This window comes from Mastomys coucha, unplaced genomic scaffold (assembly GCF_008632895.1).
Source record: "Mastomys coucha isolate ucsf_1 unplaced genomic scaffold, UCSF_Mcou_1 pScaffold11, whole genome shotgun sequence".
Taxonomy (NCBI): domain Eukaryota; kingdom Metazoa; phylum Chordata; class Mammalia; order Rodentia; family Muridae; genus Mastomys; species Mastomys coucha.
Window position 1 is genome coordinate 26712155 of NW_022196893.1, and position 24355 is coordinate 26736509.

The 24355-nt window shown below is 42.6% G+C and overlaps 1 long non-coding RNA gene across 3 annotated transcripts; it reads left to right on the forward strand.

The window, feature by feature from the left end:
• Positions 1-15592: 15592 nt before the first annotated feature.
• LOC116081882 lies at positions 15593-18043 on the forward strand. 3 transcript variants are annotated; one of them, XR_004115066.1, is made up of 2 exons: positions 15593-16288; positions 17314-18043. It is a non-coding gene; the product is annotated as an uncharacterized LOC116081882 (long non-coding RNA). The 3 variants fall into 3 exon arrangements; XR_004115070.1 differs by having other exon boundaries at positions 15593-16282; XR_004115068.1 differs by having other exon boundaries at positions 15593-16278.
• Positions 18044-24355: the final 6312 nt, after the last annotated feature.

Consider the following 24355-nt stretch of genomic DNA (forward strand, 5'->3'; position numbering starts at 1 on the left):
TCTAGTGTCTTGACAAACATCCACACTGGTTTCCATAGTACCTGAAGGAATGCCAGCTTTAAAATAAGGATTCATAGTATTAGGATAGTAAGTTGTTAATACCTACTCATGAAAAAGCAGCACACATGAGATAACACACATGGCAGAGCATTTGCCTGTGATGGGCAAGACCTTGGGTCTGACCCTCAGCACAAGAGGAGGAAGGGGAAAAGGAGATGACAAAGAGGGAATTGAAGTGATCATGTCTGGTGTTCTTATTAGCAGTAAAACACATGCTCACTGAAGGAAATCCAGGAACACACAAAATTCTGGAGAGAGAACAACTAGCCACTTCATTCCACACATATGGAAACTGAGAGAGTCCTCCATGTCTTATATGTGCCCACAGCGGTGTCAGCTGAGAACAGACCTTGGGTCTCCACATGAGTGCGTCCCTGTTATGAGCCAGTTTTACAACATAAAATCTTCTAACCCTTTCACGTAGTATAAAAGTGTGCACTCAAGTCCCTACACTGAGCTGAGATAGATGTTTGGAGAAACTGTAGTTTCAAACAAGTAAATAGGTTCAGGCAACATCATAGAAGGGGGGCAGAAAAAAATGAGAGAGCCAGACGAGGTGGAGGAATACTGTAAAACGCTGTCTCCTGGAGTCGCCAGGCTGTCACAGCTGTTGTGCCCATGACCTCACAGTAGTTGGGTCACTAGAACAAGAATGCACAAGACTGAGCCTAAGGACAATCTAGCACAGACAGGGCAGGGGATTTCAAGGCTCCGTCCAGTTGGTAGCTGTTGGGGAAAGGGGAGTCCATTATTTTAGTGGTATGACCACTGGTAAGTTGTCTGTGCTCCAGCAGATAGTCTAATTAAACTCAATGGACCATAGACACATGTAAATAAAACAAGCAAATACTGTATATTTGTTTTTTAGTGTACTGCACCTCTACAATTTGAAATATCTGTCACTTCAGGTCAAGCATCTCGCTCAGATGAAGGAAAACTGGATAATCGTACCAGAAGTGTTTCTTCTGGAGTTTGGATGCATCAGCACAGCCGCTGAGGCTTTGAGTACTTGACACCCAGGTCCATTTCAAGTTCACATTCACTTATAATTCAAGGTCAGAGATCAGTTTTGTTTCCTCTATGGCTTTCAGTGGTTCCAAGAGCATTTGTATGGTGATCTGAGAAGTAAAGGATTCACTGCAGAGATTTTTTTCAGACATCAATTTGCACATAGCCAACCCATATATTACCTAAGCGATCTCTGTTTCCCTTAAGTACAGAACGGGATTCATCTTTCCTTTTTTCTCCCCTAAGATAGATTTAACCTTTGTTTTGATTTCAAGCCTTATTCCATTGTGTCCAGGAAACATACAAGGAGTGAGAGGGTGAAGAAATGGCTCAGTAGTTAAAAATGCACAATGCTCTTTTAGAGCACTCAAGTTCAGTTCCTAGCACCCATATCAGATGCCTCACACCTGCCTGGAACTCCAGCTGGAGGGCAGCCAATGCTTCTGGCCTCTGCAGGCCAGAACACATTTTTATATACTCCCCAACCATACACACACACACACAGAGAGAGAGAGAGAGAGAGAGAATTTAGGATAATAATATAAATCTTTTTAAAAGAATGCGTGAAGTTAATTCTATTTTATTTAATTTGTTGAAATTTGTTTGGTGTCTCAATATGTGGTCTATTTTAAAGAGACTTCCATGGGCTGTTGAGTCTTTTAAAAGCTCATCTAGAAATAATAAGGAACTTGTTTTCCAAAATATTATAATTTTAAAAACCACCAGTGCCCGTGAGGTTATGCATCACAAAACCTTTTGTTAAAGACAAATCACAGTTAGGAGTTAAGGGAAATGAATTTGAAGATGCACTCACAACGCAACGGGAGTCCATCACAGGCACAAAGTCTAAGAGTGCAGCCCATGAAATCTCCAACAAAGGGTTCAAAATGGCTCACCAGCTCACAGTGCAGCGAATTGTTCGGAAACTTTCCACTAGGTGGCGCTCTGGTGCTGCCACAGGGATGAACCTCTCCTGCAGGGCGCCACCTGTGACGGCTTATGGAGGGTTTTATGACTCTAAAACACGTGATCCGACCACAGGACATGCCAACAACTGACAATCGCCCTAGTCATCTGCACAGTGAAAGAAAAAAAAAAAAAAAGAAGTATTCGTAGGTTGCTCAAGCAAGACAACGTGGGGCAAGTTCCAGAGGACTTGCAGGGAAGGTTGAACAATGAGTAGGTGGCTGAAAGCTAACATAAGCCTCCCTTTATCTAAGGTCATAGAAACGAGTGCCCGTACCTACTTTTTTTTTTTTCATAGTCATGGGATTAGATTCTAAGCGGAGAAACAGATATCAACAACTCCAGCCCTGACGAAAATTGAACAGCATTTGTTTCTTGATAGACATCTATTAGACACCTGATTATTGGGCACCTTAAGTTTGATTGTGAAAGAATGAACGCAGGTCATACTTGGGTGTCTTGCAATCCACCTGAGAAGGAAAGATGTGCGCATGCGTGTGAAGCAGATATTATTCAACTGTACGTGGAAGAGAAAGCTAACAGGATGCCATAGTCAGAAAGGGCTTCTCCAGTGGTGGGAGCTGCTCTTAAAGAATGACTTCACTGTGGTCTACTGCTGCATACTTCGGCACAGCTGAGCCCAGTGCAACGAGCTGGTGCTCCAGTTGTCCTCGTCAGCCTGGGAAACTGGCGGCACTTCCAGCTCAGCAGTGTCCTGATGGACTTCCCTTCCATCCCACAACCCTTCAATGGAGGGATCCACGGACTTACCGGTCTAGTTTTCTAAATCAGGTAGAGTGTTCCAGACAGTGCCTTACCCAGAGTCACCTCGCTGGCCCTCGTCTATAGAATGTTTAAGTGCAGCATCCAATTTCCTCCCCTAAAGTCTTGGTGATAAATAGAAAGGCATCTCTGCAGAAAGAAGCCATCTTGGGATAAAGTCTTGGGACCTTGCCTCTCAGAGCTCATCCATTGCAGACCATGGAAAACGGTGCTCCATCTCCAGAAAACTCATTTGCTTGCCTTAGTCTTTCCTGGATGGCGTCTGACAGAATAGCATATATAGTGCCACGCGTCTTAAGAAGCTTGCTTGGTATAAGTCATCGGCTACACAAGACACCTGAGTCCCAGCTATTGTTTTTGTCTTCATTTCTCATCTTTTTTAGTTCTCATCCTTGGTCCTCCCACTTGACATCCTGACATCCGGGACTCTTATTCCTGCTGGTTTGAAACACACAAGAAGATCAGAAGCCTTCATATTACTAATGACAAACATACCCAGGGAGAAACCATAGAAGCAATCTCATCCACAATATTCCAAAAAGATACCTTGAAATAAACTTAGACAAGAAAAATACGAGTTTTCAGAAGGACACTAGAAGGTAGAAATGTTTCCTGCGTGCAGGAATCAATGCTCTGAAAGTGCACCTCCTACCAAAGCCATCTCTGGTTTAGTGGAATCTTCATCAGACCTCAATGCCATTCTTCACAGAAACTGAAGAAAAATATCTTAAAATTTGTATGGAACATAGAAGATACTGAATAGTGCAAGCAATTCTGACCCAAAAGAGTAACAATTAAGGTAATTCCACACTTGGTTTTAGCTATAGTACAGGCCACAGTCACAGAACTGTGATGTCTGCACAAAAGCAGACATGTAAGCAATGAAATAGAATAGAACAGATGACTGAGATGTAAACCATGCGCAAACTACATCTACATGAATGTTTGTCAAGGTACCAAAAATACACTTGTGGAAAGGATAGCAGCAGCAAATGACCCTGGGGGGTGTGTATCCCTATGTTGAATCATGAAACTAGATCCCTATATCAGCCTTTGCACACGAATGCTGTATTGTTGGGGTGGGGCGGGAGTGGGAGGTATATGTTTGTGAGTGTGCATAAGTGGTGTGTGTAGTGACTGTGTACATGTATGTTTGGGGGGAGGTTGTGTATGCATATGTGTGGTGTGTGTGTATGTGCATGTGCATGTGATGAACCTGGAAAAGAGACCGTGAGAGGGAAAGAAAGGATCTTAAGGGAAGGGGGAAAAGAAGAGTTAGTAAACTGACAAGTGTTAGTTAGGGTTTCTCTTGCCATGAGAAGCACCATGAACAAATGTAACTTGGGAAGGGATAGGTTATTTCGGCTCCCAGGTCACACTACTTCACTGAGGAAAGTCAGGACTGGAACTCAAGGCGTGAGCCTAGAGGCAGGAGCTGAAGCAGAGGCCATGAAGGGATGATGCAAACTAGCTTGCTCCTTGTAGCCTGTTCACTCTACTGTCTTACATACCTCAGGACCACATGGCCAGAGGTAGCTCCATCCACAGTGAGCTTGGCCCTCCTACCACATTCATTAATCAAGAGAACACTACGCAGACTTGCTTACAGACCCAGTTGATGTGGACACTTTCTCAGTGAAGGGTCTTCTTCCAAATATGTCTAAGTTTGTGTCAAGTGGAGAAAAAAATCTAGTACAACATGTGACATAAAATCAGAAGGGTTGACCGTCTGTCCAGAGATGGGAAAGGAACTAGATAGAGGTGGGTAAGTGGCATAGGAGAAAGAAGTGAGGCAGGGAACAAAAGGAACAATGTGTAAGGACATGTCTGTATGGAAATGACAATGAAACTCGTTACTTTGTATGCTAACCTGTAACATTGTTTCTAATTGCCTAATCCATCACAGATACTCAGCAAATCTTTGACTAATGAGTGGGTAGGTGAAAGGGGAAAGACGTGACTCAGTAAAGGGATATGCTTCACCAAAACGGCAAAGGTTGAAACTCAGTGACAAGCCAAGGTTTTTCAGATCAGGGTAAATTAAAGAAAAAGGGCAAAATAAATTATATAGAAGTAAATTCAAGCAAAAGAAAAATAAACAAGATAAAAGGCATCAGTCCACAATAAAGACATATAATTGCCCTTTGAGTACTAAAAGCAGTTTTAAAATACTAGAAGTTATAATATGTATATTATATAACATATATTATTAATATATATTTATATTATATACAATTATGATAATATAAGGAATATATGTTATAATTTATAATTTTACTTATTTGTTATTTATAAATTTCTAATTTATAAAAATACATTAAATTAAGAATATATTATATCATATGTATTATATAATGTGTATGTATATATTACATAAAATCATATATATTATATATATTATAACATATTATATTCCTAAATGCAACCTGTCCAGCATGTATAATCATACTGCATATATGTTTTCAGGGCTGACTCTTTGGCACTGGTGTGTTCTTCCCGGGGGAAAGCCACTTCCTCCATTCCCAGCATTCCCTGGTAGTTCTCTGTGAAGGATTTAGTCCTCATGGGCTTTTCCACTGTGGCACATCATGTAGGTGAGACTTGATGGTTGAACTTCTGTTATTATAAGGAGACACAGTCTCACAGCAAACTCTGATCTTCTGGCTCTAACAGTCTTTCCACTTCCTTCTTCAATGATCCCTGAGCCTTAGGTGCAGGGGTGTTTTCCAGATGTATCCATGGGGACTGAGCTCCACAACTCTGCATTTTGATTGGTTGTAGTTTTATGTCGTCATCTCCATCTGTTGCAAAGAGAAGTCTCCTTAATTCCACTTATCTGGGAAAATGCAAATGTTTATAGATTGTTGTTAGGGGTGTACTGGCTTAGTAAATTCTCCTCTAACTGAATAACTTCTTTAAGTACGTCAGGGTTAACACCTAGAAAAGATATGTCCCCTTGTCTTCTGACCACAGAAGACCACAGAGGTCTTCTGACCTCTGACCACAGCTCAACTAAGCTAAACAACAAATTTTAAGGCCAGCTTACAGAAGCCTTTCCAGTAACGGCCAGTGACAGACTATAAGAATTCAAGAACAACACTTTAGATCAAAGTTAAACTAACATTATGAATTAAATTATAAATGCTACTTTCCAGGTCTCCTGGGTCACCTCCCTGGTGACATCTTTCTTAGCATTCCTCACTTTCTGCTAGGTACACCTTTGACTTCATCCCAGTTTCCTGCAATGAAACACCAAGAAGCCAGAGGTTTCTGTATATTTTGCTTGCTGTTACACCTCAAGCACCTGTAGGACTTCCTGGCTTGCACAGAGACAGTCAAACAAATTGATGAACGCATCACGAATTTCACCAAAAGGCAAACACACAATCTTAACTTTTGCTTTTAGAAAAACTAAAGAAAACAAATGATCCGACTCAAATTGAGAAACACAGATGGCAATCAGTCACTCAGACAAATAAAATCCCTGAATAAGCTAGGAAGTCGGTAGACATAGAAAGAAAATATTCTATTTTTGAGTAACTTAAATATAAATAAATAACTTCTTGAATAAAAATAAATCTGTAATTCATGAACCTCCAATGAACTTAATGGACGAAAGTGGGAAGTCACAGACAAATCAAAACAGGGACAAAAATGTAACTATTATAAAAGCTAAAGGGAGAATAATAGATGGTTGTGAGGTTTATTTATAACTCTACATCCCCAGATTTTAATCTTAAAAATAAACAACCTTGTCTAAAAACATACATTCATAGGATTGACTTATAAACAAAATCAGAGCAGGTCATTAGCTATCACTTACCAAGAAATAAAAAATTATCAAATCTTTACCTTAAATGTAAAAGACTTTTGGGGATTTTTTCACCTTTCCCTATAAAATTTCAAGATAAAAATCTAATGTATGTGCTATGGAGATGACTGAGGGGCAGAGGACTAAACTGGCTTTGTGTTTTACCAAGTGACTTCACGATTCAACATTGTTCTTTCTCTCTAAGTCTACTGATCTGAGTCATAGTGTTAAATAAGAAGCTCAGAAATAAACATTTCTGTGGCATTGTGTGAGAGTCCTTATACTCAACTATTGAACTTATTTTGCTCATCCAATGGCAGAAGAGAATAGTAAATAGCTAACTGAAGGGCGGTTCTCAGGAACAGTTTATGAGGAAATGCCTATGTTTTTCCATCCAATATTCTTAGCTTCATGGTTCAACGCTGTACATCTTTATTATCTCAGTATAGCATTTCTCAACCTGAAACTCCAGCTTGACATGTATTGTCTCTTGCCCATCGATAGCAGCTGGCCTCCAGAAATCTGCTGGATGTGCTACCCACAGTCTAAAATGCCAGAGAAAGGGGCTATTGAAACTGTTTTGTCCACAGAGTTATACAATTTGAAACGTTGGTCCTAATTTTGCTACAGTTTGAGCGAGCTTCCTCCCTAGTTCATCTTTTGAAGCTTAACGGCTATTGTGGTTGGATTGGGAGGAAGGGATGTGTTGTGGTGGTTTGAGTATCCTTGGCCCATGGGAGATAGCACTATAAGGAAGTGTGGCCTTATTGGAATAGGCATGGCCTTGTTGGAGGAAATGTGTCACAGGGTAGGTGGACTTTGAGATCTCCTAGTGCTTAAGCTCTTCCCAGTGTAGAAGAGACCCCCCTCCTGGCTGCCTGCAGAAGACGGTCTCCTCCTGGCTGCCTTAGGATCAAGATGTAGAACTCACAGCGGCTCTTCCAGGACCATGTCCGTCTGGACGCTGCCACGCTTCCCACAATGATGATAATGGACCGAACCACTGAAACTAGAAGCCAGCCTCAGTTAAATGTTTCCATAATCAGAGTTGTCTTGGTGATGATGTCTCTCTATAACAGTGAAACTCTAACGAAGACAGATATTTAGCAGGTGATAAGAGCAGTGGTGGCCGGGCAGTGGTGGTGCACACCTTTAATCCCAGCACTTGGGAGGCAGAGGCAGGCAGATTTCTGAGTTCAAGGCCAGCCTGGTATACAAAGTGAGTTCCAGGACAGCCAGAGCTATACAGAGAAACCCTGTCTCGAAAAAACAAAAAACAAAAAAAGGAAAGGTGGGGGGAAGAGCAGTGGCAAGATGTTTATTCCTTCCATGGTGTAAGGACGTCTGATATTTCATCTGATGATGTCATCCATGAAGAACAAACCCCCAACCAGACAGACGCTGAAGTCTTCATCTTGGCTTCCCCAGCCTCCAGAATAAGAGCAACAAATTTCTGTTGCTTATAAACATCCCTTACAAGGCATTTTGTTTTGGCAGCACAAATGGAATGCTGTATTTTCACAAAATCCCGTCACATTCTGATGGCCACATTTTAAAAGTCCTACAAACTGCTGAAAAGACATACGTTAGTTTATCGCAAGCAATGCTAAGTTAATACCATGAAGTTTTCAGTTAACTTTATTCAGTTTATTTGTGTTTTTCCCTCAATTAAATAATTGTATCAGAAGGAGCAAGATTCTCCCTTTCCCCCCTTTCATATTAATCAGCTGGCAATAAGCCCTTCTGCTTCTCAATTAAAATTGTGGTTTCTTCCTGTGTCCTTCCTATGACATTTTGCATATTTCTCATTACTTGCACATTGTTAGTTTTACACAGCATTTGCCTGTTACAGTCGTTCTTGGCTATATTTTCATTTGCTATTTGTGTCCAAGTTAAATAAAACCAGTTGGAGGGGGCAGGGAGGTTCTATGAAATAGAAACATTGTAATTGAAAGGCTGATTCTATGGAAAGGCAGCAGATTTGGAAGTGTCAGACTTAACTTGAATAAAGGGTGGCATTTATTTAATGGGTTTAGAAACAATTACTGACCGGATTCTTTGTGTGGTGTATATATACCTGTAGCAGTTTTCTCTTGATTGAAACACTCCTTCTGGAGCAAGGCTCCGGAACACTCAGGATGCAAGCAAATCCAACAAGGCTCGGGAAATAAACAACTGACAAGTCCCAGAAAGTTTCTAAAACTTACAAGGGCACAAAGCCCTTCTCCAACGCTTTGTAATCAGTAACCATTGCTGAAATGGGGAGAGTCTCTGACCTATCCGACTGTCTGTGGGTTGTCCAGAAGGCTCCATGGATTAGATTTCATTAACTGTCACCCAGGCTAAAATGGACTTTTGGATAGTGCAGATGTCTTTGAGCCACACGTGGTCCTCCAGCTCCTCATCCATACTCTTGTAAATAACCTCGATAAACACATTGGCTCACAAAGTTGGACCTTGGTGGAAGCATTACTTTGATCTGTCGTTGGTTTTCCATCTGGCTGAGTAGATACTAATTCACATGCCCACTGGAAAAGTCATAAAAATACAAAGTAGCATCTTGTCACTACCCTGTCACTTTAGGGCTTGGAAAGTTATTCTTTTATTCTTAAGAAAACAAAAAATAACAGCAGAATTTTTATTGTGACCAAGAAAAAAAGAGAGGACAAGGGGGGAACATTTGACCCTCCTCCTTTGCCTGGCCAGTGTCTGAGTGAAGATGTCCATTGTGCACACAGTTCTGGAAGACAGAAGTCTGAGAACTGAGCACTTCCCCAATAGTAATACATTTCCGTCATCTACACATGTTGGCTACAACACAAAAACTCAGCATTCAGTAGCTAAAATACTTTCCCTCTTGTCAGGGAGGGGAGGAGGGTTGGGTTCAGGGAGAAAGAAAGGGAAATGACTGTACTTGACCTAGTTTTAAAATCTGCACCTAACCCCCCTAGTTTTCTACCTCCTCTGCTCAGTGGAGCGACCCAGCCTCCCTCCACTGGTCAGTCATCATCCCCTGGCAATGGAAGCCCAACCTTTATTTGGCTCTGGCAGCATCTACTTCAGAATGCTCCTGATCTCTAGTTGGCCTCTGTGCCTCTGTCAATGAGAATATGGTCTACTGAGAATATGGTCAAGGCTTTGCTTTTCCTGCGTCATTCTAATCCCTGCTCTTTCCAGAGAACTCTGACTCCCTCCCTGAGCCCTCAGTTCAGAGCAGCACTCCAGTCTCTTTCTCATTAGGGAGTTGTCACATTGTTAATCTGGGAGTAACAAACTTACTCACTCGTAGCTGCTCTGTAAGGGGAACTGGGGGAGGGTGCAGTTTGCACAGCCTCCTTTGAATACGCTGTAATTATCCTGGTAATTAGCTCGATTTTTCCCATTTTGTGCCTGCCGACTGGGATGTAACTGAAACCCTATGGAGGGAGCTACACTTCAGCGGGAGGGTGCTCCGGTTCGTATTTCGGGCTATTTGTTCTTCTCTGTCCTCGCAGAGGAAAACCTGCCCGAAATGAGATGGCAACAAATAGGGAAAGAAATCATCGATGAGACAATGGGTATCAGAAAGGGCAGAATTGAGAACACAAGAGCAAAACAGCCGCTCTCTTTATTTTGATAAATGGGAAAGAGAGAGAGCAGAAAGCAGAGCCAGGCTTTAACCATCCCTGTGTCTGGCCTAGAACATGGCACATTGTATGCAATAGATGTCAACTAGTAACACTACCAACTCCTAGTGAGGAGAGATGCCATGTAGCCGCTGGTCAAGTGGAAGTTTAAGGTAGATCATGTGGAGCAGAGTGCTGGACTGAGCAAGCAGGTGACTGAAACAGATGTGTAAATACCCAGTGTCTGTCTCAGTGTAAATGCCCAGTGGTGGTTATCACGTGCACTTCCTACTCCGTAGAGCGGGAGTATGCAGGAAGGGCAGCCCCAGTCCCCTCTCCTAGCTTCACATTCCTGGAGATTAAAGAAGGAAATTAATGAAGTCAGAGCCGTGCCAGGCTCCAAGCCAACCACTCTAATGCATCGTTTCGTGTCACTGACCACGGCACCAATGAAGAAATTGACTCAGAGAAGGCAAGCACCCAGGCAATGTCCGCCAGGGAGGACTGAGATCCAAACTCAGACCCGCCTTGCTGTAGAGCCCGCTCTTTATACGTGTCACCGTGCAGAAAGGAGGAGAAATTAATTGATTAATCCCATGCCAGAAAGAAAGCATCACACACAATACAATGCTATCATACAAACAATCCCGTCTCACCCCGTTCTTCTCTGGAGGTTCTCTGGTGTCATGGATACATGGGGACTCCCAGGACACCAACAACTTATGGATATAACTTTTTGTCCACCTCTGTTTTGGCAAGGAAGCAGATTTTTTTTAAAAGCTTCCTATTTCTCTCCCTCTGAATTTGAGGTCCTCTATTATTTTCTGCTGTCAAAACTCAGACAAACTCTATTATTTTATTAGGTCACTGGCTATGATTTATATGTCTCCTAGGCGGGGTGACTGCAGAACTGGAGAGTGATAGGATGTATCAGGCCCAGAGTGGACTTTGCTTGCCCATTAAAGCTAGCCTGAGTGTCCTGGACTTGACAGGTACTAATGTGGCTTCTGCCTCCTGCAGAGCCCAGTGCGTGTCCTGGAGAGCCAGTTCCTGGGGCAGCACCACGGCAGCAGTTACATGTCCAGACATGCCAATCATTTTCATCTCTGGGGCACAGAGTGCTGTAACAACTCCCTTGTCAACCATCTTCCAAGATACCACCTTGGAAACTCACTCAAACGGCCAGCATGATCCTGACATGTCCTCTTAAACCATCAGCGTAGCTGGCTCCCCCCTCACTCAGGTTCAGCCTGTTTCTAGGCAGGCAATGCTTACATCTTACCAATCCCCCACTTCTCTGGCACCTGCTTCTCCCCATCAACCTTCATCTCATTATAACCTTGCAGGGTCAGGGAAGTCTACATTTTGACCATGTGCTCTCCCGAACAGCTGTCTCCAGCTGCTCAGTGGACAACTGCGGATGCTAAGAAACAGAGTGACTTCTTTGTATTCATGGGGGTGAGGGAAGTCCTGTTGCAGTAACAAGCGACCAAGAAACTGTGGGTATTTTTTACAAAACATGATTATTCCCCATTCATATCAAGTTGTGGCTCATGTTGCAGATTAGCATGTTATGTTCGCTTTAACATCCAGACTGATAGAGCCACCGATGAGGTCAAGAGCCATGAAGCAGGGCAAAACAGAAGCTCATTCTTAGAGAACCTTCCTTACTTTGGCAACAGGCAAGTCGTATGGCCTCTCCAGATAGCAAGGCACGGAAGGAGAAGTCTTCATCCATGGTCCAATCGCCTATGAAAGGAAAGCCTAAGACAAGAATACAATCTAGAATAATACAATCCGCGGAAGTCAAGCATGGCACTGGCTCACCATCGCCACCACAGGAGCTGACTCCAAGTGCTGTATGAACCTGCAGTGGTGGCTAAAACTCTGGCCCACACCTTTGTTAGTCATTTTTTTATTGTGTCCTCAAATCACCCTGCTCAAGAATGCTGTCTAATATCACCTTGTCCAAAACATACATGTAGTATAATAAATTATATACAGTATATGGTAGGTTAGATATTGTGAATTCTGTTGAGAAATACACATCAGGAAAAGCAGATAATGAATCTTAGTCCGGGCAAAAGGATGCATTTTCAGTTAGGATGGTCAGTGTGGTGGTTTGAATATGCTTGGGCCACGGGAAGTGCTGCCATTAGGAGACGTGGCCTTGTTGGAGGAAGCCTTCTGCTTTAGTAATGTTGGCTTCACTGTGACCCAAGTACCCAACGAAACAACTTCAGAAAGAAAGGACTTAAGCTCATGTTAATCTCAAAGGATTCAGTCTACTACATCTAAGCTGCATTGTTTCTGGGTCTTTGATGAGGTAAAGCCCACCCTCTTGGAGATCCTATGTTCAATCTCTGCCCAGACAGAGCCTCCTCCTGGCTGGCTGCCGAAGACAGTCTTCTCCTGGCTGCCATAGGATCAAGATGCAAAACTCTCAGTTCCTCCTGCATCAGGCCTGCCTGGATGCTGCCATGTTCCTCACCATGATGATAATGGACTGGACCTCTGAAACTGTAAGCCAGCCCCAATTAAATATTGTCCTTTATAAAAGTTACGCCAGTCATGGTGTCTATTCACAGCCATGGAACCCAAACTGAGACAATAGGGAAAGTGTCATGGTTTGAATATGAGATGTTCCCTAGAGCTCATGTTTTGAACACTCAGTCTCCAGTTGATACTCTATTTGAGAAAGCCTTGAAGACTTTAATGTGAGATCTCACTGGAAGAAATAGGGCACAGGGCATATCTTGACCTTGACCCCATCTGATTCATTTCTCCACGCTTCATGTCTAACATGAGATGAATATCCTTTGTCACGTGCTCCAGCTATGACCACAGTGCTCTACCTCATCAAAGACCTAGAAACAATAATGCTTGGATGTGGTGGACTGAAGCCTCTGAAACATGAAGTTAAATAAGTTCTTTCTTTCTGAAGTTGTTTCGTTGGGTACATGGGTCACAGTGAAGCCATCGTTACTAAAGCAGAAGGCTCTGTCAGTAAACATTAAAACTTACAAGCTGCCCTTCTCTAAACAACTTTCCATCAATAGAATAGCTCACAAGGACCCCAAAATACAAAACCTGGAAGACCAGGCCATCATAGGCTAATGCAGAGGCTTCCCCCAAGATCTGGCCTTCTCCATCACTCTGCAGGTCCTTCATGCTTGTCTTCTGAGACACCTTGAGTTCCCTGGAGCTTTGAAGTTTGAGAATCATAGGGAGATACACAAAAGAGTCCAAGTTCCTAATCTCCAAGTTTCACATCACACCCACCCATACAAGCATAATGTGCATCTTATCCTAACAGAATTGCTCTTGCCATGATAGGCTGACAGGCCACCCTCCTTACTTACTGGTGGAAACAGATGTGGCCTCACATATATCTTCATTTCTAAAACTGACAGCAACTTTTTTCTCTAGATTTCTCTCACTATCTTCTACATAAAGACTGACATGATAAATTTCTTCAGCTCTCAGGATGGGGAAAGTATGAATGAATAGAGATGTTTCATCCTACTGGAAGATGAAAAGCAAAATATTCTGTCATGCTCCCCTCTTGGTGTGAGCCAATAGGACTCTCAGAGTCGGATATAATGTCAAATTGCTATGGACTTTCCTCAAATGTTTTCTTAATGTCCTTTTCTTCTCCTGGGTCTCTTCTGTGTTTTTTTTATTTTATATGTTTTTGTTGTTGTTGAATTTATTATTTGACTCCCTCATGAACATAGGTACATTATAAATGTGTATGATAATATGACCTAAGTATTTTCTTTTGATTTGGTTGACTGCTTTCTCTAGCTGTATTGACAGTATCAAAATAACCTATCAAAATAGAAACATCATGCCAATTAATCACTTGACATCACTTTGGTAACTAAATTAAATTAAGTAATTTTTATTCCCCATTCAAAAATAATAATACTCTGGATAATTGGTTATTGCCCAGATCCCTCTGTTCAGAGGATCCAAAGGTATCTAGGACAAAGAGTTGTCCTCAAGAAATTTACCTCCTAGAGTTGAGGAGATTTTACTCATTGGCACTTTCCTTTCAGAACTTGCATTTACTTATAGTTAAAAACTAGTTTGTGAAAGAATTCATTTTGAGAGCAAACTGGTTTCTCACTTAGTTCTGTTATCCCACAACAGTAGATAACACTCACAAAGGAGATCGATTCTGAGCATCCTACAAGTATAGACTGTCTCGAAGACGTAGGTGAGCTTTTAAAATTGCTTCTACAACAAGAATTGATGAAGGCTCGCCAGAGCCTCTGACGAGCCACCAGAGTTGTGATGGTTTCCCTTTGATCTATCCTACCCCTGTCAGCATCAAATTCCTTTTAAGTGCTTGGAATCAATATTTGGCTTAGAGAGGCTGAAGTTTGTTCACCCAACTAATCAAGCCACGTTTAAATATCAATCATAATCCCAAGCAAGCGTTACAGCTTCCCAGGCTTGATGCATTGCTTGATGGCATCAGCCATGCCACAAACGTCCGTGGAGGCATTTTTATACTTCCAGATTGTAGATATAACGAGCCCCAGTGAGGTTTGAATGTTGACACTCTTCATTTTACTAAACATCCCTAATGTATCAGTTAATCACTCCATGCTGGAGTATAACGAGTTAAACAAGACCGACGTGGTCTCTGCCCTCACGGACCTGAATCAATAGACAATACAGACGATAAATGTGCCAGTCCAGTTAGGATGAATAAAAGCTGACAGCATTTGAAAGGCACCGGCCCAAATCATGCCATTCTGAAATATCAGCTATTGAGGATTAACGATCTTGTAAAAGTAGCGGATTCAATAAAGCCTCTGCTTCATCCTTTGTCCTCAACACGAGATGATAAAGCCCCTACATTTCCGCGTAAAACCTGCCTTCCCTGCAGCAGAAGGAAAGATACATTCTTCTCACAGAGACAGAAAGTGGCGACCTACAGAGTTCCGAACAAGAAGACTTCCTTAAGATAATTGTTATGTTCTTTAGTTCCCCGTGAACTTTGACTATCTTTCCAAGATTACCTGTCTCTGTTCAATCCAGTATATACGCAAGGAATCTCTACCACTTCCGGGCCTTCCATTCTTTATGCAGGCTCCCATGTCAAGGGAAACTTACATTAAATGCATCTTTTTTAACTCCAGAATTTTCTCTACTCTTTCTTATGCCAATCTGACCACCAAGCTAAGATGTACCCTGAGAATAAAGATAAGGTGTCCCTTTCTCTACTGAGCTCCCGAGGGCAAAGGTTCGTGTTCATTATTGTCACCATGGTATCTCCAACGTAAAGAATGGTGCTTAGCTCAACAAACGGAGGAACCACAGAGTTCTACAGATGCGTTCTGGGAACATGACCTCCTCTTCAGGGCTGCGAAGGCAATCTTGAGGAAGCAGCAATACATCTGATACATACGGGGTACGTTAAAGAGGAGAAGGAAGGGTTCACAGTGAATGACAAGCTTCTCCTGAGGCCCAGATGCAACAAGCTCAGGTTTAAAAGCTGAATCCAAGAGTACCAGGGATGACTAGAAGGGGAAGTGCGCCGCTGGCATTGCAGTCGAGTATCTACCAGCCTAGGCAGGCCCTCAAGTAAGCTAAGACTTTCTGTTTTACAGACAGTGGGAAACACTGATGGGTTTCCAGTTGGTGACTGGGGCCACCAGGTTCGTCTTTTTAAAGGTCCCTTCTAGGCACAGAAGGGAGCCCACGATCATGAAGAGTCCTGTGGTCCCTCCAAAAACAGAAGGAAGCCCCGGATCATGAAGAGCCCTGTGATCTCTCTGAAAACAGGAAGCCCCAGATCGGATTGGTGAAGAATCCTGTAGTCCTGCCGAAAACCTCGCTGCTCGCTGCTCTTTATAACCGCTCCTGTCTGCTTATTCTGCAATGCTCAGTCTGTAAGACTCATTTTCAAAATCCAATCTCGGCGCTGGGATCCCAAGGCAGGAATGTTGCCATGAGTTCAAGACAAGTCTAGGCCACATAGGAGACGTTGTCTCCAGAAGAGGAGGAAGAGAAAGGCTGAAGAGATAGCACGTTGGTAGAGGTTAAATTTCTGGCTGTGTTCAGTCCATAGTAATATACAGACATATACACTCACACAACACACACTATCCCACACATATTCACACATTCCCCCATGTACTCACACACACACACAGTCACAACACACACACATACAACCACACTATACACATAGTCTCATACACACACACATTCACACACACTCCCCTCCCACATATATACTAACACCACACACATACACACACACACTCCCCTTCACTCCCCTCACACTCATGTCACACACATGTACATCCATTCATATACACCCATACATTCACACACACTCACACACACTCTCCCCCACATTCACACACATACACACTCACACATACATAAACACACACCACATGCACTCGTTCTCTCCCACACTCCCTGCCACATACATAATACATGCACAGTCACACCACACACATTCACCCACTCACATACACACATATACTAACACACTCCCCCTCACTCCCCCCACACTCACATCACACACACTCATAACACACACATATACTCACACACACTTTCCCCCACATCCACACATACACATCCATACACACTCATACATACATGCACACATACACACACATACTCACACACTCCCCCTCACTCCTCTCATACTCATACCATACCACACACATACACTCATTCACATACACTCACACATACACATACACACTCACACCCCTCCTGCAAGCCCTGCCTCCTCCCCAGAGAAAATCCTTCACTATCTCTATATTTTTCTCTACTTCTTGCTCTCTATCAGAAAAATAAATCCCATCCTTGACCTCATTTATAGCACCATCTGTGTATCCATAGCCTATATTCCAACATTCCTTTCTTTTCTCTGATGACATAATCCCATAAGTCTGCAGTGGTGCGTGGAAACGCCTGTGCCTGGGGAATCCAGAAGCCACTGAAACTCAGACGGCAGCTCTCCAATGTTCCCCATCCCTTCTGGTGGTTGGTTGGGAGCCTGCGGGTATGTCTTATCCCAACACAGAACTGCATTCCCCACAGGACAGTGGAAGACTTAAGAGCATAGATTCCAGTGGAGAAAAGAGAAGCCTTTTGGGATTTCAAGTCTCTCTCTTCATTCTACTACCCAATGCCCTTGCCGGGTCTTCTAAGGACGGTCTCCTCTGTAGCTCCCTCATGGGTCCTACTTTCCTGGAATTGCTGTCAATTCATGTGAGACTCTCTAGCTTTTACCCAACCTCCCCATAAGCCACAATCCTACGACAGTGTACAAGAGCTGACAACCTGCACAGAATACCAACTGCCTACACTGGGAGGAGAAACCCATGCCCACATCACCTCCCACCATACAGAATAACATCTGCTTCAACGGTTGAGGATAGACTCACTCCCCTTTACATGCAAACTAGTCTCTAAGACTTGCTCAACTTTGCAAACCAAAAAGTCCACCAAAAATACTTCTTTTAAAGCTAAAAACTAAGCTTGCTTTGAAAAACAATTATCTTACCCATCCCCAAACATAGACATAAGGAGAGCTCTGTAAATAGGAGGTGTTACTCACTCAGTACAAACATACTGAGTGATACAGGCCCACACAGCATTTCTCAAAATCCTCAACCTAATTGCTCTGAACACATGAGAGTGCCAGGAACACCTGGTATGCTACCCCACAGCGACACTTCACAGCATACTCTTTCCAGAGTTTATATTTTACCTTCTAACATCAGGTAAACTTTGTCTTTCAGAAGATAATATGTATACCCCCTTGGCTCTCTCAAACTCTTGGTTGTTTTTTCTTTTGTTGTTGTTACATGTGTGTGTGCGCGCACATGCTTGTATGCATGTGTTGCACTTGTGTGCATGCATGTTTTGTGTTATTTTCAGTTCTTCATCTAGAGTTGAGACCTCCTAAACTATCCATTGTTCATATCCTTATTTAGTCATGTTTAGGAGGCCATGTTGTGGGGCTTCATGCATGTAGCTGCTCTGACATTTCTCAGAGACAGCCAGGGCTGTCTACTGAAATCCTTTCTCAAAAAACTACAAAACAAAACATGTAGGACTACATTAGAATATATAAAAAATCCATTGTACAATATCTGCACTTAATGCTTACAATATTTGCAATGGCTACCATTAATAATTATTTAAGCTAATGTTGCAGCATTTTCTCTGTCCAATCATATTAGGGCAGTGACAGGTCTGTGATTGGACAGGAATAGAGAGGCGGAGCTAGAAGTTTAGGAGTGAAGGAGGTCGGAGGTCAGAAGAGAAGCAGGAGAGAAATCAACACAGTGGCAAATGAACAGGAAGATGATCCAGACCCAGCGTGATTTTAAATAGCCACAAATAACTAAGGTGTTCACAAGGTTAGAATAATTGGGTTAAAGCATTGTCTTTATCATTTGGCTCTGAAATTATTGTATTGGCATCTTGTAAATTGTGATCTTATTGATATATAAACCTGATTGGATAATTAAGCCTTAAGAGTCATGTTTCTACTGGGTAACTAGGCCCTAGATGACTGATTGTGGGTGCGTGGAGTGTAAGTGAGATGATCTTGCTAGCTGGGGGAGAATAGCAGGACCCTTCCAGGACATAGTGTTGAGGCCGGTCAGTACCGGTACTAGAGTTGTGGTCCGGCAGGGCAGGAGAGATTGAGGGGTGATCTTTTTTAATATTTCCCTCAACAGCTTCCCCCACCATGATACATAAAACACACCATATTTTTTCAATTTAAAAAAATGCATGAATGAGTTGATCACTGTAGGGTTGGATTCCACCCACTCATCTCATCATGTATATGTTCTCCATCATGTTCTTAAGAATTGCAATTTGTTGACTTGGTTAAATACTTATTGAATGTCACTTGCCTTAAGTAGTGAGCTCCATCATGTGAGGGACAATGTCAGCTACCTTTACATGCTACATCATTATGAGTAGCACATACCTGACATGATCCCTTACATGCTACACCATCATGACTAGCACATGTCTGACACGACAAACTCTGAAATAAACAGCTGGAGTCCTTCATATTTTCTTGGTTGTGGCAGAATGAAAAAGCATTTACATACTCTTTACCTTTTATCAAATGACATCAATAAAGCCATTACGTTTAAGGGCCCTGCAATGCTGGGTTATTTGGTGGATGATTTTCTTGTCCATCTAAAACCCAGCTTGCTTCTCATATTCTTGTCACTGTGATACGGCTAAATGCGGCACTAGTTTGAAATGACAGCCAACAATCCATCTTTCTCTTGTTATATCTCTCACAATAACATTTGACAAATTGAATTGTGGTCCCCAAATGTAAACAAAACTATTAAAAGAAATTATGGCATGCCAGAATTTTTTTTTTTCACATTAAGGGAATTCTGAAATTGAAATCTTGCTACGGGGAGGGTGGCTTAAGAACATTAGCAGAGTCCTGGGTTGGTGGAGGAAGGACTAGGGATGCCAACTAAAGTCTAAAAAGTAAATCAACTTTCTATCTCACACATGAAAAGATCTGTGACTCGGGAAGGCAAGCTTCGGAGTCGGCAGCCCCAGTGTTGAGAGTGATCTCTCTGCGCCATAGAACAAGCTCCTCCTCGGATGTCTAAGGCATCTGCTGAGGGCTACCAGCTTGAAGGCTGGAATGGTGCCTGGATCGCCCTCAGCTATAACAGCTGTGTAAGCAACTGACTCAGTAACGTCAAAGCAGCTGCGAGGAGCGGCAGAGAGGCGGTCTCACTGCTTTCTAACAGACATTTGATAGGATCTGAGGCCTCTTCTTCCAGCAGTAGCAACAAGGCTAGGAAACTCAGATTTAATCATATTTCCTTTCACAGAAGACCCATACCGATGGACCCAAAATGCTGTGCTTCTCTACCTGGTTGGTGGTAAACCAGACTGAGTCTAAAGTGTTCTTTGCACGCAGTGACTGGACTCTCTTAAGAAACATTTGCTAAGTACCCCACGTGATGCTCTTGTAGCAAAGGAGTAAGGTCCCAGTGTAGCAGCTGTCTCTCAGATGTGTCCCCCTCAACCCAGCTCTAGCCTTACACAATCAATGATTTAATTATACTGTAGTCTAAAATTTAGAGAAGTTATAGAAAAAAAAGTCACTTTATTTAAAAGACTTAAAAGAAACTTGAGAGACGGCTCAGTGATTAAGAACACTGGCTGTTCTTTAAGACTACTGAGGTTCAATTCCTAGTACCTACATAGGGTGGCACACAGCAATCTGTAACTCCAGGCTGGGTGGATGCAGTGCCATTTTCTGGCCTCATTGGGTACTACACACAGATAATCCGTATGCATGCATGGATGCAAAACACCCATACATATAAGAAAAATGAAAAAAAAAATCCTAGCTAGTTATCACCACCAACGAGCTCAGGGGAGATGCTCATCTGGGAAAAAACTAGGTTCCTAAGAGGGTCGCACACACTGGACTCAGTTCTTGTCTCCTGACTTCTCTTGAGGTAATGCAGACATATCCTTGGGCAGTACTTTTTCTTGGTTTTCTTGTTAACCTGAGACTAGAGAAGGTGTGTATCTAAGTGCATGGCAAGGGCTGTGAAGAAATGCTGCTCCCATCTGTAGTGAGAGCTCTGCCGAGTGGGAGGAGGTAAAGAGAGAAGGACACAGACCAGCCTGGTGCCATCAAGTAGACACCCCACTTACCCTAGAACCAGGCAGGGTTCTGCATGCTGCTTCTCCTCACAAACAGCCCCTCATGCCTAATACAATTCAGTCAAGGATGAGAACCAGGAAGCCAGCATCGAGGCTGTTGGCCGCACTTCAGAGGCCCAGCCAATGAGAACTTAGAGCCTAAAACAGATCTCTCCAAATAGCAATTTTTACATCAAATCCTTACAAATGAGTGAATTTCCACTGATACTTTATCAATCTAAGATATTTTCTTTTAAAAAAAATGAATTATATGGGGCTGGAGAGATGGCTCAGCAGTTAAGAGCATTGACTGCTCTTCTAAAGGTCCCGAGTTCAAATCCCAGCAACCACATAGTGGCTCAAAACCATCTGTAATGAGATCCAATGCCCTCATCTGGTATTTGAATCACAAATAATAAATACATCGATTACCATGAGACACTTGTTCAATGGCACAGTCAGCTCTATTGCATAGCAAGGTGACTATGATTAATAATGTACTGTATATTTCAAAATGGTTAAAAGAGAGGATAGTCAAAAATACCATAAGATGATAAATATTTGAGGTGAGGGAATGCTAGTGAACCTGACTCATTACTCTCCACTATACATGGTTAGTAAAGCATCAAATCACATCATGTTAGTAACAATTACTGCATGACAGTGAAGGCCAGACTCCAAACTGTGTTCTTATCTATTTAGCCCTCACAATAATTCATGTTGCCACTGAGCCATCCAACACTGGGAAAACGTAAACACATCACCAGGACCACACAGCAGTCAGAGGTGAATGAGAAGCATCTATTGACCCTCATGTCTACTCTCAGAGCCTTCTGTCAACCCACCTTCATGGCCCACAGTGACACTGTCACAGACAATGTCAGCAGACTATGAAGACAGACACCAGGTCATGGGGTTTGGGAAAAAAGGAAGAAAATAAAGAACAGAATAATTTTTCATCAAAAGTCAGAAGATGAAGATGATGGGGTAAGAAGAAAAGACTTGCTTTAACAGATAAAACCTACACAGGCACAGAGGATCGGTGTTTTATGATCGTGTAAAATGTTTCAAGTGTCCAGGCAGCAGACAAGCACAGTTGTGAGAACAGATGAGAAGTAGGGTATTATCCTGTGAGGGAGCTGACCAAGGAGAGGGGGAGTTGCCAGAACGCAAGAGTGGGCTGGACTATACATACCTACTGGGTCTAAGGCAGAAGAGGGACAGCTCTTAGGTTTAATGCTCCACAGAGGAGAGGAAGCGATGAAGCTTACAGAATGAATCCACCTTGACATGAGAAAGCATGTCTAATGGCACAAGTCATTTAAAACCAGAAGGACTTGAGATGGTGATTGTCTTACTCCAGAAAACACTTTGGGAAACACTCTTAACTATGCTAAAATCTCATGAATGCCACCAAATATTATTCTGCCCATGAGAAGACTTTTTGGAACATCCTTTCTATTAGTTACAAGTAATAAAAATGGAAAACAGATGGTTGCCTTCGCTTCTAGCATTATCAGAGACATTCAGTTATGTGAAGTAGTGTAAGTCTCACTTCGCTGTGTAATTAGACTCACAATCGGGAACTCTAACTGCTCACACTTCATCTGTCCTTTCAAAACACTTCCAATAGCACTTCCTCTTCGGTTTTGACTATATAAAAGACAATAATGTTTCCTGTCATGGTAAACAGGAGTTCTCTCATTACATACCTTCAACATCACTTAGCAAATAAAGTCTCATCACCAATTTCATGGATATGCTTACTTCCAAAGTAAAGGGGTCATATTTCAGTGGGTGGAAGGAAGGAAGGAAGGAAGGCAGGGAGGAAGGGAGGAACGGAGGAAGGGAGGGAGGGAGGCAGGAAAGAACAACAGAAGGAAGGGAGGGAGGAAAAGAGGGAGGAAGGAAGGAAAAGAAGGAGGAAGGAAGGAAGGCAGGCCCAGAAATCGTATCTCAATGGATCCCAAGTCAATCCCACAGAGGCTCTATCTGTTCTTTCTTCTGCAGTCTGAAGACAGCACAAATTCATACAAATTCTCCATCCTCTCCACCAGACCATTGGGAAGGAAGCCAGAACTAAAGAACTCTGGCCTTAGGGAGAAGAACACATTCATCAAAACACTTGCTTTTTTGTCTCTTGCAAAAGAAGGCAAAGCCAAGCCTGGGGTGAGTCCAGGAGAAGTCACCATCTGCTCGCTCCACCTCTTGTGGGAGCAGTTGATCCAGAGGCCGTGCAGAATACAATGCAGAGCTGGTCTTTCCAGAACTGCAGCAGCAAGTGTCCCCTGAAGGTCAACCCAAGCTCAGCTTTTACAAAGTTAAGGGACCAGAGTCCTCTACCTCCTTTTGTAAAGTTAAAAAAAAAAAAAAATAGATTGCTCACCTTGCATTCTCAGCTTGGGGATGGAGAAAGATGGTTTCTAAGGCTGCTTTGACCTTTGCCCTGAATTGGGATGTGGTGGTCCACCTTGTGTGTACCCTCCAGAGTGTCAGTCACTGGAGGGGTGTGCTTACCATAGAAGATGCTGACAAAAGAGTGCGGCATTACTCATGCAACTGTGATGACATTGCAAACTCATATTGCTCTGATTCGTTATAAGCTGTTGTTACTTGGTTACTGTGTTTAATTTATAAATTAAAGATTGTCAGAGGTACGCATGTGTATGTAGGACATGTGTAGTATGCATAGGATTTGGTCATCTCTACGCCTCAGGCAACATCTGTATGCATCTCACATAGATAAAAGTGGCTATTGTATGGAAGTTGCTTTAGTCAAATGCTTCCCCCACCCACCTTTTCATACCTTAAAAAAGTTAGTAAAACATAGCAATTAGGGGACAATTTTCTATGCACGTGTGCCTATATGTGCCTATGTGTATGAAACTTTGGACATTCATCTCTGAAACTTCAGATCAAGAGTAGCAAATCCACTTGACATTGTGTGAGCCTTGCATCCTTTAGAGGAGAGAAGAGTGTGTTCCGGTACAGTGAGCGTCTTTGGAATGCTCTAAAGCAGTGGTTCTCAACCTGTGGGTTGTGATCCCTTTGGGAGTTGAATGACCCCTTTCACGGGTGTTGCCTAAGACTATCTGCATACCAGATATATACCTTATGACACATAACAGTAGCAAAATTACAGGTATGAAGGAGCCACAAGATACTTTTATGGCTGGGGGTCACCACAACATGAGGAACTCTATCAAAGGGTTGCAGCATTAGGAAGGTTGAGAGTCACTGCTAAAGAGAGACAACAGCTTCACGTGGCAGAATTTTAATGGCAATGTTCATGCTTTCTCACAAGCACAGGAGTTAGTGAGAGGCATAAGCAAGATAATGTACAAAGGCAGAATTGTATGGTTCCATTGTATCCCTAAAAACAGTGTGTCACTGTATGTAGAGAAGCTTGAACAGTTTTCTCATC